The following is a 15,915-nucleotide window of genomic DNA, read 5'->3' as shown; positions in this document are numbered from 1 at the left end:
ATAAAACCACAAAATATATAATCAAAATAAAAGCAATAACCCAATAACCCCCCCCCCCCAAAGAAAACCACATTTTAAAGGGGCATAGGATGCTAAATCAAATCAACCAAAGGCCTGGTTAAAAAGGAACGTTTTTGCCTGGCGCCTAAAGGTGTATAATGAAGGCGCCAGGAGAACTTCCCTGGGGAGAGCATTCCACAGATGGGGAGCCGCTGCAGAGAAGGCCCCGTTCTCGTGTTGCCACCCTCCAGAGCTCTCGAGGAGGAGGCACACAAAGAAGGGCCTCAGAAGATGATCTCAGGGTCTGGGTAGGTTCACATGGAAAGAGGTATTGGTTAGTTAGTTAAGTATCTTTATTTATTTATTTACTTGGTGGGGAGCAACTGCACCCCCCTGGCTAGGCCCATGGCTAGGGAAAGTGTGGTGGTGTTAGCAATTTATTAGAGTCCGCTTTGGCATGTGCCAATGACCCTGCCGTCTAGTGTAGTGTGGTCAGAGGAAGGGAGGGCTACTGAAAATCTCTGCGTACCTTCTGAAGGTTTGAGGAACCACAGCTGCGTAGGCTTCCACTGATTCAGAACAGTGTAAAGTGTCTAGGTTGCAAGAGGGCAGAACTGGGAGCCCTAGAGATGCATGGGTCACGCACAGACCCCTCTGATATCACGTAAGCAGATGAAGTTTACATACACACCTTGGCATTTTCATCCACGGAGCTTAAATCACCTTCTTTTGCACTACTGATGCAAATATCTGGCTTGTATGAATGCACAAGGTAAAATGGAAGAGAGTGAGTTGTATCGTGACAATGAGCATCCTGGCAAACGTAGGTTTGACATGTCCAATTGAAATAAACTGAAGCGAGTCCTGCTTCAGATCTCCTTGCAGACATACCTGTCACACAACTTTACATTTCTCTTAAGTTGAGCAGCACCTGCTGCTTAGCAAGCCATTTCTTTGCACTCTCAACTCCGCCAACTTGGCTGTCCTTTGGCTGGTAGCTTCCTTCGCTTCCAAGTGCTGCACAGGCCACAAGGTACACTCAACAGTCGATGGTTTGACCCCAGTGACAAAACTCACCGACAGCGTTGAATGTTCCACGAGACCCTCTCTTTTGCTTCGTGCACGAGAGAGAAAGAGAGGGACAGACAGACAGAGAGAAAGGTGGACGTTAAAACAGGTGATGATGAAGCAGATTGTATAGGATGCTGTATTAGCCTCAATGCTACACACAGGAGGAAAAAACAAAAACAAAGCACACCTACCTTTCAGGGCTCTTGCAAGAGTGAAGGAAATAAGAGATGTATCACCATAAACGTTCCATTCTGCAGCCTCGGCTGCTTTGCAGAATTGTGAGCAGGCTCACACAACTCTTTTTGTGACAGAGAAACTGTGGTTTTTAACAGCTATAGGATGGGCAACAGAAAAACCCAAACCATCTTAGTCTGGCAAGGGCAAACAACATCACCTCTTGAATTTCTGCCTGCCATGTAGCTGTGTGTAGATGACATCTAAGCTGGGGAGCCACTCCTTGCAACTCCCTCTGAGTTCCCCTTTATGTAACTCTTGCACCAAGCAAGCCAACTGCCCTTTGGGGAAGTTGAAGAAGCTGGTTTGTTGTTTTCACTGGGGGATGCTGATGAAAGGAAAGCTCTCAGGCCTTCTTTGGATCAGGACCACTGGCTGTCATGTGATTCTCTGGCCCCATATCTGCACAAAATTATTATCCCAAAATACAGACGTGCTTTTACACTTGCAAGACTGGATGTTCTACCATCTGCGATACTTGAGGGTCGATTCCAAAAGATCCCGTCTGAGAAACGTCTTTGCCCCTGTGGAGGCGGTAGCACCGAAACAGTAGCACACATCCTCTTGTCCTGTACTCTCTACAAAGACCAGAGGAATGAGATCATCACCCCACTCATACTAACCATCCCAGGGCGCTCAGCCACTGCCACAATGTCCTTTCTTCTATCAGATCAAAATGAGCAGATAACAGCAAAGGTTGCTAGGTTCATAGCAGGGGCAATCAGAATAAGGGCCACTAACTGACTGCTGATTCAGGACTTTAAATTGTGCTCTTATATCAAATTTCCCTTTCTGCGTATACTGTAATGTTTTATTGTTGCTATGGCCATTGGCTAATGCGAATAAAGTTTTATCATGTCATGTGAACACAGTGGTACCTAGAGTTACAACCACCTCAGGTTACAAATGCTTCAGGTTACAAACTCCGCTAACCTGGAAGTGTTACCTCGAGTTGAGAACTTTGCCCCAGGATGAGAACGGAAATTGTGTGCTGCCGGCGCAGCGGCAGCAAGAGGTCCCATTAGCGAAAGCATGCCTCTAGTTAAGAAGTTTCAGGTTAAGAACGGACCTCTGGAACGAATTAAGTTTGTAACTAGAGGCACCACTGTAGGCTCATGCAACAATGAGATGCTCAGTTTTTTTGGTGCTGGCTGCAACATAGTGAGGAAAGAGCCAGTTGCAGCATCAGTCTTGGGGCACCCAGCCTCTGCCCTGTGGGACTGTCTGGATGCCACCTTTGAGAGAGAGAAATAGCCAGTGTGATTCAATGGGCACAACATTGGACTAGGACTGGGATTTTGTTCCTTTCTCGCTTCATATCCTTTCCGAGAGCAATTGCAGGGCAGCTGCCCTTTTCACAGCCTAATCGACCTTGCAGGGTCATCTTGAAGGCAAAGAGGGATAATCTCATGAAAATCATGTGAGGATAAAAGGACATTGCTGGGGGGGGCAGGGTGGTAACATTGAGCATCCTGGATGAAGGGGAGGGATACAAATGTGAAGTAGAATCCAGGACTGGACAATGTGCAGAGGGATAGTCAGTGTCGTGCAAAGCAAGACCAGCTGACAGTGAGGCAGGAAAGGGGGCAAAATCCACCCCTTATCCCAAACACTGGGGGTCACCAGAGACAAGGAGCAGGTTCAGTCTGCACCTGTAAGGTGTCCTCCCCTTTACTTACCTCTCCTGTATGAATGGCTGCTGTTCAGCCCTATGGAGCGGGGCAGAGGATAAGGGAAGACCCCACCCTTTAGCCCCAAGAGCAGGTAGCCAGCCTCCCTCCCCCCATCTCAAAAAGCCAGCAGAACTTCCTCTGTCACAGCCACCACTTTCCTCCACACAACAACAAAGATTTTGCTGGCAATAAACAAATGGCAGCAGTGAACTGCAGACAGCCAAGCCAGGCAATTTGTAGGAAGAGACGAACCAATTTATTATGGCAATCAGCTCGGGTCCACAAAAGCTGATTGCCATAATAAATTTGTTAGTCTTTACGGTGCCACAAGGCTCTCATTTTTGACGCTGCCAGATAACATGGCTCTTGCAGGGAGCCTTCTGGAAAATGCACCAGGAGAGCCACCTTCTTCCCTTCTCCTAGGCAATCAGTCTCCCTCTTCCGGTGTCATCTTAGGTGGGAGCTGTGAGGAAGCCCAATAGCCTGGAGCTGGACACCTGTGGAGCTTGCAGCCCTATCTTCTTAATATCTTGCCCTGAAAAGAAAGAACACTGTTTCCCCCCCACTCCACACACAGTTCACACTCTCTTCACCTCTTAACTCCTAACCAACAGCAGCCAACAATAGCAATACTTAGCCCCCGTCCTTAGCATTTCAAAGTTCTACACTAAGAAACATTAACTCAAAGAATCCTCTCCAGGAGCCTGTTGTTATCTTCCCACTGAGACTGAAAGATAATGACTGAGACTGAAAGAGATAGACATCTTTTCGCCATATTTCAAAAAGCGAAAATCCAGACACAAAAGCTGTTAACTTTTTTTGGCTAACACCACCAAAAAATGTTTTTAACTATTTTTTCGGAGGGGGAGCCAAAAAAAAAGCATGACTTCCTCTCTCTCAGTTCTAGAACTTTGCTGGCTGTGCAATGAAGCTGAATGCTGGAAGATTCAGGATAAACAAAATTAAGCATTTCTTTACTTATTGTTTAGTCGTGTCCGACTCTTCGTGACCCCATGGACCAGAGCACGCCAGGCACTCCTGTCTTCCACTGCTTCCTGCAGTTTGGTCAAACTCATGCTGGTAGCTTCGAGAACACTGTCCAACCATCTCGTCCTCTGTCGTCCCCTTCTCCTTGCGCCCTCCATCTTTCCCAACATCAGGGTCTTTTCCAGGGAGTCTTCTCTTCTCATGAGGTGGCCAAAGTATTGGAGCCTCAGCTTCAGGATCTGTCCTTCCAGTGAGCACTCAGGGCTGATTTCCTTCAGAATGGATAGGTTTCTTTACTATTCTTCACTAAACTATGGAATTCACTAAACACTAAACAACTTAGATGGCAAATTCATAGAGAAAGCTGAGGATAGCTTTTCTTCTGCCCTTTTGATAATTGCTCGCTTAAGGCCACCAGGTGATTTCATGACAGGGCTAGGATTTGGACCCAAGACTTCCTGGTTCAGTTTCAGTAGGCAAAAATTCTATGCAGGCTTACCTGACAGTTGAACACAGTTTGACTTAATTCAGCATACATAGGATTGCCCTGAGACTGTTAGTCTTCCTTCAGATTCTTCCATCTTTATTCTAAGTGCCTAAAATCTGACATATCTGGGAGTGGGGGAAAACTTAACTAGTTGCATAAACTCCACAGGTGCGGATGATTCTTGGCCCTGATCTTTCATCTCTTCAAGAGGTGAGGTTTCAACATCTGCCATATCGGGCAGGTAAGCCTAGCACAGCTCAGCACACCTTAGTGAGTTTTTAGGAGACCCCCATCATCCTCAGAGAGATAACAGTTCTCAGAGTGAGCAAACCCTCTTTCCAGGGAACTCTGAGAACTGTAGCTCTGTGAGGGGAATATAGATCTCCACGGGTGGCGCTGTGGTCTAAACCACTGAGCCTTTTGGGCTTGCAAATCAGAAGGTTGGGGGTTCGAATCCCCGCGATGGGATGAGCTCCTGTTGCTTGGTCCCAGCTCCTGCCAACCTAGCAGTTCAAAAGCATGTCCAAGTGCAAGTAGATAAATAGGTACTGCTCTGGCTGGAAGGTAAATGGTGTTTCCATGCGCTGCTCTGGTTTCGGTGTTCCGTTGCGCCAGAAGCAGCTTAGTCATGCTGGCCACATGACCCGGAAAAACTGTCTGCGGACAAATGCCGGCTCCCTCAGCCTGTAAAGCAAGATGAGCGCCTCAACCCCATAGTTGTCTGTGACTGGACTTAACTGTCAGGGGCCCTTTACCTTTTAACAACTCTAAGTATCCTTAACAAACTACACTTCCCATAATTCTTTGAGGGAAGATATGGCTTTTAAAAGTGATATTATGCTGCTTTAAATGTGCAGTGCTGGCGGGCTCAGGATCTAACCTCCATGCAAACAAATCAGGATGAATGTTCAATAGACAGTTCATATGGAACAGGGGTCAGCAACCTTTTTCAGCAGGGGGCCAGTCCACTGTCCCTCAGATCTTGTGGGGGGCCAGACTATATTTTGACAAAAAAAATGGAACGAATTCCTATGCCCCACAAATAACCCAGAGATGCATTTTAAATAAAAGCACACATTCTACTCCTGTAAAAACACCAGGCAGGCCCCACAAATAAACCAGAGGTGCATTTTAAATAAAAGGACACATTCTACTCATGTAAAAATGCGCTGATTCCCGGACTGTCCGCGGGCCGGATTTAGAAGGCGATTGGGCCGCATCCAGCCCCCGGGCCTTAGTTTGCCTACCCATGATCTGGAAGCACCCTGCTTCGATGGGAAAGAACTCTCTCTGCCTGAGATTCTCAAGTGCCTCTGCCTGTCAGAGCACAGAAAGATAACACGGGGCTAAATGGACAAATAAAATAGTCTGCCCAGATGCAAGCTGTTTCCTGTGTTCTTGTCTCCCAAGCTGGTCTAATAAACTGCTCACACAGTATGTTGCCATGAGCATGCTATGCAGATAGGCTTACTCACGACAACCATGCGACTGTGGCTCATCGGGCATCACAGTGAGCTAACGGGTCTTCAGGGTGCCATGCCACCCTTCTTTTCAGGCTGGTTAGCAGGCCAGCTCCAGCCACACCACAAGGAGAACACAAAACATGGAGAAGGAGCAATGGAACAGGTTGCTGTCCTCAAAGAAGGCAGCTTGGCTGGCTCCTTCCTTGGGAATCCCTGGGATGTTGTGGTTTGGAGCTCCTCCTGCCAATTCTTCACCAGGTGGCTTCCCGCAGAAGAGGCAGCTGGTTGGAATAACAGTGGCGGCAGAAGAATTCTCTGCAAAGAAGAAGAAAAGGACAGAGAACAAGGTTAACCAATAATGGCAACATTAATTTCCTGATGACCTCACTCTTGACAATTCTATCATCATCACATATGTGTATGTACACACACACCCACACACACCCTGATCTAGGTATAGTTCGTGGCTGGAATCGGTTTACTTCGTTCTAATATCTATGCTAATATCTAATATCTAATACGGTCAAACCTCTACTTAGCACCGCCTTTTCTTACTGTCATTCCAAGTTGTAACCATGGCAAACCCGGAAGTAACCAGCGGGTTTGCTGCCGTTCGCACATGCGCAGGAATGGCGATCGCAGTTTGTGCAGAAGCGAGCAATCGCCCTTCGCACATACGCAGAAGCGGGCAATCGCCGCCCGTGCCTGCGCACAACGGCGCCTCTCCCAGAGACCCGCTTCAACCTCCAGACAGACCTCCAGAACAGATTGTGGTTGCAAAATAGAGGTTCCACTGTAGTAAAGGTAAAGGTAAAGGGACCCCTGACCATTAGGTCCAGTGGTGACCGACTCTGGGGTTGCAGCACTCATCCCGCTTTACTGGCCGAGGGAGCCGGTGTATAACTTCCGGCTCATGTGGCCAGCATGACTAAACCGCTTTGCCGAACCAGAGAAGCGCACGGAAACGCCGTTTACCTTCCTGCCGGAGCGGTACCTATTTATCTACTTGCACTTTTACGTGCTTTCGAACTGCTAGGTTGGCAGGAGCAGGGACCGAGCAACGGGAGCTCACCCCGTCACGGGGATTCGAACTGCCGACCTTCTGATCAGCAAGTCCTAGGCTCTGTGGTTTAACCCACAGCGCCATCCGCGTCCCATTCCACTGTAGTAGATGCACCTATAAACCCCTTCAGTTTAAATATACATAAACACACAACAAAGCCATTTTAAAAGCAAAATGGAACAAGGAGACTGATCCCCAAATAACTACCCTGCCAAAATCTTGTCTAAATATATGCGTTTTATATTTTCTTTCAATTCTACTAATGTTTCACCCACAACCAAAAATCCCCGCTTGGCACTCTTGAACTTTTCCAATAGAGGGCGCATGGGATCTGAGAAGCTCATATTTCCCCTCTCAACTGTGCACTCATTCTTAGGGAAATCCTCCCTTGCACAGTGAGAAACAGTGATGAAGACCCAGAACTGGCAGATGTGCTGAGGAGAGGATAGTGCTCAGTTTTCTGGTGAAGGCCAGCGGGCTCTGAATGCTTCCACCAATGCTGCCGTAACAACCAGGACTCTTCATGGCATGTAACAGAGCTTCCCAAACTTGGGTGTCCCAGCTGTTTTTGGACTACAACTCCCATTATCCCTAGCTAGCAGGACCAGTGGTCAGGGATGATGGGAATTGTAGTCCAAAACCAGCTGGAGACACAAGTTTGGGAAACCCTGGTGTATAATTATTGCCTGTCACACAAGAAGGGACAGGTGATCAACTCTCCATTGCATGGTTGTCAGGTGTGCGTGCAGGAGCCAGGCCCTGTGACCAGGACTGGGGCCTTCCTAAGTTTGTTCTGGAGAGGCAAGGCGCGGTTGCACAGGTGAGGTCCATTGGTAACTCACAGCACCTGGTGGCAAAAGCTGGGAAGGGATATAAAGTCAGCATTTTCCCTTCGGCTCTTTGCCACAGCAACACGCTTCCTGCCTTGCTGTGTTTGGTCCCTTGACTTCTTGATCCTTGGACCCGACTTCATGACTCCTTGCTTCTTGACTCCCGGTTCTCTGACCCTCGGACTCTTGGCTTCCTGACTTCTGGGCTCCTGTTCCTGCTCCCACCCCGCCATCTTGCCCCCAGTCCCGACGTCCCCAGCCGGGACTTTGATCACCCATGAACCGGACTGTGACAATGGTCCAGTGCAGTCAATACTGTATGGCACCTAAGAAGAGCTCTGCTGGATCAGGCGAAAGGCTATGGCAGCCCAGCATCCTGTTCTCAGAGTGGCTTATGGCAGGCATGTCCAAAGTCTGCTTTGGGGGCCTAATCTGGCCCACCGGTCAATTTAACCCGGCACCTGTGGCAGTATATGTCCTGGCGTAAAATCCTAAAAAAGAAAAGCTCAGCAACTTCTATCCTTCTATCCTAAAAAAAGCTCACCAACCTTGGTCAGCCCTCATGCATGTTCACTTCATCAAATCTGGCCCTCTCTGAAAAAAAGTTTGGGCACCACTGGCTTATGGGAAGCATGTGAGCAGGACCCAAACACAACAGTGCTCTCCCCACTTGGGATTCCCACCACTGGCATTCAGAGGTAGGCTGCCTCAGATAGTGGAAGCAGAACACTGACCCTGAGTTCAAATCCCTGTTTAGCTGTGGTGCGGATCCCAGGATGGCCTTGGACCACTCGCCTTTCTTCAGTCCGGCCTACCTTGCAAGGTTGTTGCGAGAATAAAAGGGGGAGGTAGCCCCCATGTTCCTCGGAAGAAAGGGCAGGTACCCCAAATGTCCAATAATAATAATAAAATAATTTTATTTATATCCCGCCCTCCCCAGCCGAAGCCAGGCTCAGAGAGGTTTCCATCACTGAACCCAGCGCCACAATGATTAATTCTGGAAAGGGCTGTGTGTTTTGTGAAGCGGCAAGACTCCTTCCGCTCGAAAGGTCTGGTTTTATTTTCCAAAGGAGGGGAATCTCCTCCCTGCATTTGGAGGTGGGCTTTTGTGTCAGATGAGTACAGGGAGCTGCCCGAGGTCGCCAGTAAGTTTTATGTACCTGCGGAAGAGGAGAGGGAAGACAGGGCAGAACTGGAGGGGAGAGGAAATAATGGCCAAAGGGAAATCAAAAGGAAGATGAAAGAGCTTCCAGTGGCCCCTCAATCCCCACAGGCCAGCTGTGTGTTCACTTCAGCCAGACATCCCCATCAGAAATGAATGGGAGAGGGCTAACTGTGGGGGTGGGGCTGTCTAGACACAGCCAGGCTGCTGCCAAGGAGAGCCCTACATTTAGAAAACACACTGCAATGCTCTCCCCTTACTTGCCGCAGCAGCACATGGCCCAACAAACCAAACAGGGTTAAAGAGCAATAGCAGCGACCTGCCGTTAAATATCACTGGGAATGGTGATCTGGTGTCTCAATGTGAGAAGGACACAGAGAGATGGGTGTGTGTGTGTGTGTGTGTGTGTGTGTGTGTGTGTGAGAGAGAGAGAGAGAGAGAGAGAGAGAGAGAAACAGCATCCTAGTTTACAATCCTCTATCTCAGAGGTTTTCAACCTTTTTGAGACCATGGCTCCCTCGACCAACTCCATTCTTTCTGTGGCAACCCTGTGGGAGCCCAGTTCTGTCACCCCTTGCCTGCAGAGCTGGCAGCCTCTCACCCTTTTTCCAGCACCTTCCCTTGTGGGGTGTTTCCTCAGCCCTCTCCCCTCTCCTTGGGAGTCCTCTGGGCAGCAGCTGCCACACACACACAATCCGATCTCTGAGTTGCTCCCCGCACCCCTAATAATAATAATAATAAAAATTATTTATATCCCGCCATCCCCAGCCGAAGCCGGGCTCAGAGCGGCTAACAACAATAAAAGTAACACAGCATTCTAAAACCAATTCATTCTAAAATCAATTCAAAATCAAATTAATGGCAACCATTGGGCTAGAGTTCTGTGAGGATTACCAAAGGAGGGGGTCAGACTGTGCCTTGGCCAAAGGCCTGGTGGAACAGCTCTGTCTTGCAGGCCCTACGGAAAGATGTCAAGTCCCGCAGGGCCCTAGTCTCTTGTGACAGAGTGTTGCACCAGATCAGGGCCACAGCCGAAAAAGCCCTGGCTCTGGTTGAGGCCAGCCTAACCTCCCTGTGGCCCAGGACCTCCAAGATGTTTTTGTTTGAAGACTGTAAGGTCCTCCGTGGGGCATACCAGGAGAGGCGGTCCCGTAGCTCCGTGGGTCCTAGGCCGCATAGGGCTTTAAAGGTTAAGACCAGCACCTTAAACCTGATCCTGTACTCCACCGGGAGCCAGTGCAGCTGGTATAGCACCGGGTGAATGTGATCCTGCAGCGAGGACCCTGTAAGGAGTCTCGCCGTGGCATTCTGCACCTGCTAGAGTTTCTGGGTCAGTCTCAAGGGCAGCCCCACGTAGAGTGAGGTACAATAATCAAGTCTGGAGGTGACCGTTGCATGGATCACAGTGGCTAGGTCAGGGCGAGAGAGAGGTGCCTCCTCATGTCACCCCACAGGGGCCTGGGCAGAGGATGCCCCCAGCCTTAGTGGCCCAGCGGAGACTGGACAAAGGTGGACGTGAGGCCAGCACCTTGCCTGGGGAGGCAACAGCAGGCACTGCCACAATAAACAGCCATGCAAACCTTTGAGAGGCAGAGACGCAAGAGGGCATTAGAGAAGGAAAGGATGGACAGAGGCCAGTGTTGAGTGTGGCACCCCTGACCATAATTCAAGGCACCCCAGGGTGCCATGGCACACTGGTTGAAAACCACTGTACCTGAAGGACTGTCAGAAGACAGTCGTCCATCTGAAATTGCTGTATTTTGGCAGCACTCAGGGCACCGCTGGAATTATAAAGCCCAAAGTCTGCCAATGCCACTATGAAGGGATGTACTGTCTTACGATTTAAACTACAGCAGTTGTTTTCAAAATGTAAAATATAATTAAAATATATGCACATTTCATGCAAATCTGCCACCTCCTCTTTCATGCTACTGCTACGGACCTTCCTCTACTACACTAGTGGCCAAAATTGTGGAAACCTTTTGGGAAAAGTGTATTTCTGAGGTTTGATGGCTCTTCAACACCTGATTGGTTCTCTAAACACTCATGCTCATTGGCTGCATTGAAAAGACGGAAAGCTACTGCATATCAATCTAAGCAAGTTGTGTTTCCCTTTTCTGGTTATTTGGCTATAACTTTTGATAGAATACAGATAGTTGAACAAACTTTGTTGCATTACATTCTTCATCAAATTATCCTTCCATTGATATGTAATTTTATGGTATTACTACTGCAAAAAAAGTGGTGTTATGAGCCATCAAACCTCAGAAGCACACTTTTTTCCAAAAGGTTTCCACAATTTTGGCCACTAGTGTATACTATGCAACACTAGAGAGCTCAGATTTGGCTGCCAATGCCCAAACTGACCTATATCACTTAGGGCCAAGCTACCTGAAATATGTTATTTTCTCATATGAACCTGCCCGGTTTCTGAGGTCTTCTCTCAGTCCTACCATGCTTGGTGGGGACATGGGAGAGGGCCGTCTTGGTGGTGGCTGCCACCACTTGATGGTGGCCTTCTTGGTGGTGGCTCCTCCCAGACAACTTTAGAACTCCCTTCCCAGAGAAGCCAGACTGGCTCCCTCCTTGTTCTCTTTCCACACCAGCAGCTGAAGACCTTCTCGTTCCAACAGGCTTTTGGGAATTGACTGCTTTTAATGAAATGTCAGCTACCCCTAGGCATAGCCAGGATTTATTTGGGGGGGGGGCAGGCTTTCTGCTGGGGGGAGAAGAACCGAGATATCTGCGACGCAATTGGTCAGTTAAGCAGAAATACTTAATTATGTGTTGGACTATAGTTGTAATGGAAATCTAATAGAATTGGATTAATAGAGAAGACGCAGGAGGAAAAAAAGTTAATATAAGGACCCACAAAAGGGAGGAGGGAAGTCCATGGGAATTTATGGATTTCTCTTTTTGTTATGGTTGCTTGACGATTGTAAATTTCAAAATCTGAAAATTATATGTGTGTGTGTGTGTGTGCGTGGGCGCGCGCGCCCATGCTGGCACTGTGCGTTTTTTGTTGTGATTGTCTGTATGCTTTTAACAGATCTTATATATAGTTTTGATTCTGTCCATGTTCAATTGCTTTTACATTATTGGGGCTTTTTCCATGTTTATGCATAAGCTTGCCTCGAGTCCTTGTCAGGGAAAAAGGCAGGGTATGTATGTATGTATGTATGTATAAATAAATGTGATATATTTTTGAGAGGGCATGTCTGACTTTAAGAGACTAGTCCAAGGCCACAGCAGACAATATTTTCCAACCTCTCTCAAATTCTCAGCTGCAGGATAGCTTACACCCAATTTGGAAGTGGGTCAATGAGGGCTTTTTTTGCGGGGAGGGGGAGAAACATAGATAAAGCATCTACACCATATAGCTCCATCACAAGTCTCCCGCTCTGTAAAACCACTCCACAATACAGAGTTCACTGGCCTGCCCTACTTTCCTTAATCTGGTCTTGGCCGCCAACACCCACAACACGCAGCCTTTAACCCCTCCTCAACCCGTCCTCCGTCTTCTGCGAGGCTGAAATATCTCCCTCCTGTACCCTCTCCCCATTGATCTGCTAAAAAAAAGCCATTCTCCCGTGTCAGACTTTCTGAGCTGCTGCTTTGAAGCTCAAGCTATCTTCTGCCGTTCCTTTTAATATGCCAGCGATAGCTTTGCACACTTGTACACGGTTCCTGGCAGGAGTTGGCGGGGTGGGAATAGAGAGAGAGAGAAAGAGAGATCTTTGCCTAACAACACTATTTGAATTAAGAGGCAGGGAATCAGGAGACCCGCTCTGGATTAATCAGCAGGCAATGCACACCCACCCACCCCGGATTTTGCTATTCTGATGACAGCCACCCCCGTTAATGTATTCTGCTCTGACAGCAAATTAGAAAGAGAGTAAGGAGCTTATGGGAGCATTGTGCCTCGGTGCCCCAGTTCTACATAGGCCCCCTAATCCTGCTGAGCACTTGAAAAGAGGTTCCCGTTGGGTTGCGACGGGGCTGGCTAAGGCTTCGCTCAGAGGTGTTCTGACGGGAAACACAGGGGCTGCCCTCTTGCCAATGCACACAGAGGGCACCATCCGACAGAAATCTTGCAGGCATCTTAAGATGGAGAGAGGGGAACTGGGGGAGATTCTCCTCCTTCTAGCTGAAGGTTGTTTAGAAGAGAGAGCGTTATCTGCTGCTTACGCCTGCCCCACTTGTGCATCTGTTAAACAGGCTTTTGCATTAATTAAAAACCCTTTGGCCAGAGGTGGCAGTGGGACAAAACAGAAAAACGTGTGCGAGAGCAATGCCTCTCTCAGAGACCACCTCCAGCGCTCTCATTAGTGGCACCTAGCATTTGCAGAGCACTTAGGGAATATTTCCCGCAAATTCAGCTTGGTGTTAACCAGGGGTCAGCAAACTTTTTCAGCAGGGGGCTGGTCCACTGTCCCTCAGACCTTGTGGAGGGCTGGACTATGTATTTTTTTTTGGGGGGGGGGAATGAACGAATTCCTATGCCCCACAAATAACCCAGAGATGCATTTTAAATAAAAGGACACATTCTACTCATGTAAAAACACCAGGCAGGCCCCACAAATAACCCAGAGATGCATTTTAAATAAAAGGACACATTCTACTCCTGTAAAAACACTCTGATTCCTGGACTGTCCATGGGCCGCATTGAGAAGGCGATTGGGCCAGATCCGGCCCCCAGGCCTTAGGTTCCCTACCCGTGGTGTAAACCTTACAAGGCAAGAGGGGCGGTGAAGATTTTCCAGCTACTGTAAGTGGGGCAGGGAGGGGGAGAGGGGCTTGTTGAAGACCACCGAGATCTTCCTACAGCAGAGGCAAGATTCAAGCTTTAACAATTTAAGCCATCGTATTTCAGCTGCAGCGGTAGGGAGTCCTTTGCCCTCCTAATCATGGCCCAAAAATCTGGAGATGCACAGATTTGCTCGATGGTTTGGTTACAGCTACATAAACCATATATACATATTTCCTGATTTCTGCACAGTCCTCTCTAGATCTGAAGTGAGAAGAAGGGTTGAATGGTGAACAGGCGCTGCTGCTACAACACAGCTACAATTCAATGCTGGCTATCTTTAGCACCAACAGAACTGGAAGGGGTGGGTGTGTCATTTGGATGAGTGGTTCAGCGATGTAACGCGCTGCCCTAGGGAGGCTGTCAAATCTTATATGCTTTCACGAAACATTTGGGAAGACGTTTTGCCAGAGATGCCTCACCCCACTGCATCTCTTCCGACTCAATGGATTTCTCCACTGAGAAATCTAGGACACCAATAAGGGCAGCATTTTAAAAAGGCAGGGTTGTGTATGTGTGTATATTGCTCATTATTCTCAGACTGCAAGTGGGGACCTAATGAAACCCTCCTGGTATGGAACGCCTAGCTAATTTTCACATCACACAAAGCCAGGTGTGGTACAAAGTGTACACTCAAAAGAAACAAACCCCATTCTCCAAAGAGTGCTTTTGTGTAAAACACACGTTTGCAAACACATTTTCACGTTGTTTCGGCATAAACCTAAATACACAGAATGCATGACCGTAAACAGTGCTTTTTTTCTAAAACAATGTTTTGGGGTACTCTCGTTTTCCTACTTACATTGAAATACTGCCCCTCAATGAGGCCAAACTTAGTTTCACAAAACGTTTAGGTGTATGCGTAATCCTGTGCCCCCCCCCCCGAAAAAAAGCACTGATCGTAAATGTGCATATAGAAGCACCGTGAGGTAGGGAGAAGCAGCGGGGGAGAGGGGAGAAATAAAATTTGAAGCAGAGTTGTAGCGTAGTGTGGGGTTGTTGCCTCGGGAGCAAAATTGGGGGAAGGTGCACAAAATTTCAAAAGAAAAATAAACCGCTTTGAGGGTTTTTTTCTTAAAAATAAAAGCAGTGTAAAAATGTCATAAAATAATAAAATTAGCAGAGAAGAGATAAGCAAGAAAAAGGTTAAGCAATCCCTCCTCTTCTGCCAGTTTATTTGCCCCTCCCAGTGTGGTCTTTCTAGAAATAAAAAAGGATTATTGGAGTTTTGTACCTACTATGCATTTTGGAAAGCTGTTTGTCTGCTCAGTATGCATATAGACCCCTCTCAAAGATACACGTAGCAAAATAAATAAATTGCATGATGGTTCAAGGAGCAGGTTTCTGTCTATGTTTGGATACCACTGGATGCCATTTTGAATCAAAGTGGCCGGCTGGACCTTTCAATACTGGACTGGTTTTAACTACTGATTTCAAAATTGCACTGATTTTTCTGGCATCTTCGAATTCCCCAGCAACACCAAGTACAAGGCGAATGAAAAGATTCAAGCACAATTTTTATTCAGATGCAGCTGTTAATTACATCCTTCCAAACTCTCTGGTTCTGGGAGTTAGCTTTTGTAGAGGAGGCTCAAGCAATTAAGGGCAGGTCTACTGGGTGAGACTCCTGCAAAAAGACCTTTCCTCCTCCCCAGGGTTTTGCACAACTGAGCTGCTCCCAGAAAACCTAAGGAGAGCAGCCTGCCTAATGTCTCCCAGCCGTGAATCCATGATTGTCTGCATTTTGTATCATTTTGAGAGAACTTTTACTATCTTTTAAGCCACTACTGCCTTCATTACTTAATTGTCTGCTTTTCCAAAAGACCATAAAATACTTAAGACCAAATTCTATCATTTCTTCTGCATCAATACTGAATTTGTAGTACAGTGGTACCTCAGGTTAAGAACTTAATTCGTTCTGGAGGTCCGTTCTTAACCTGAAACAGTTCTTAACCTGAGGTACCACTTTAGCTAATGGGGCCTCCCGCTGCCGCCACGCCACCGCCACGCAATTTCTGTTCTCATCCTCAAGCAAAGTTCTTAACCCGAGGTACTATTTCTGGGTTAGCAGAGTCTGTAACCTGAAGCGTCTGTAACCTGAAGTGTCTGTAACCTGAGCTACCACTGTAATATGAATT

At 47.6% G+C, this 15,915-nt stretch overlaps 1 long non-coding RNA gene across 2 annotated transcripts in view; it reads right to left on the bottom strand.

Moving 5' to 3' along the window:
* Positions 1–347: 347 nt before the first annotated feature.
* Positions 348–15,915, bottom strand: part of LOC310753075 — a 39,797-nt gene continuing 24,229 nt past the window's right edge. For both annotated transcript variants that reach the window (XR_014543152.1, XR_014543153.1), the window contains exon 3: positions 348–6,230. This is a non-coding gene — a long non-coding RNA (uncharacterized lncRNA). The remainder of the gene's footprint in view (positions 6,231–15,915) is intronic.

The sequence above is a fragment of the Podarcis filfolensis genome (genome assembly GCF_964270895.1).
Source record: "Podarcis filfolensis genome assembly, chromosome: 17".
Taxonomy (NCBI): Eukaryota; Metazoa; Chordata; class Lepidosauria; order Squamata; family Lacertidae; genus Podarcis; species Podarcis filfolensis.
The sequence above is the reverse complement of the archived record's forward strand: the minus strand, read 5'-3'. Positions and strand labels throughout refer to the sequence as shown.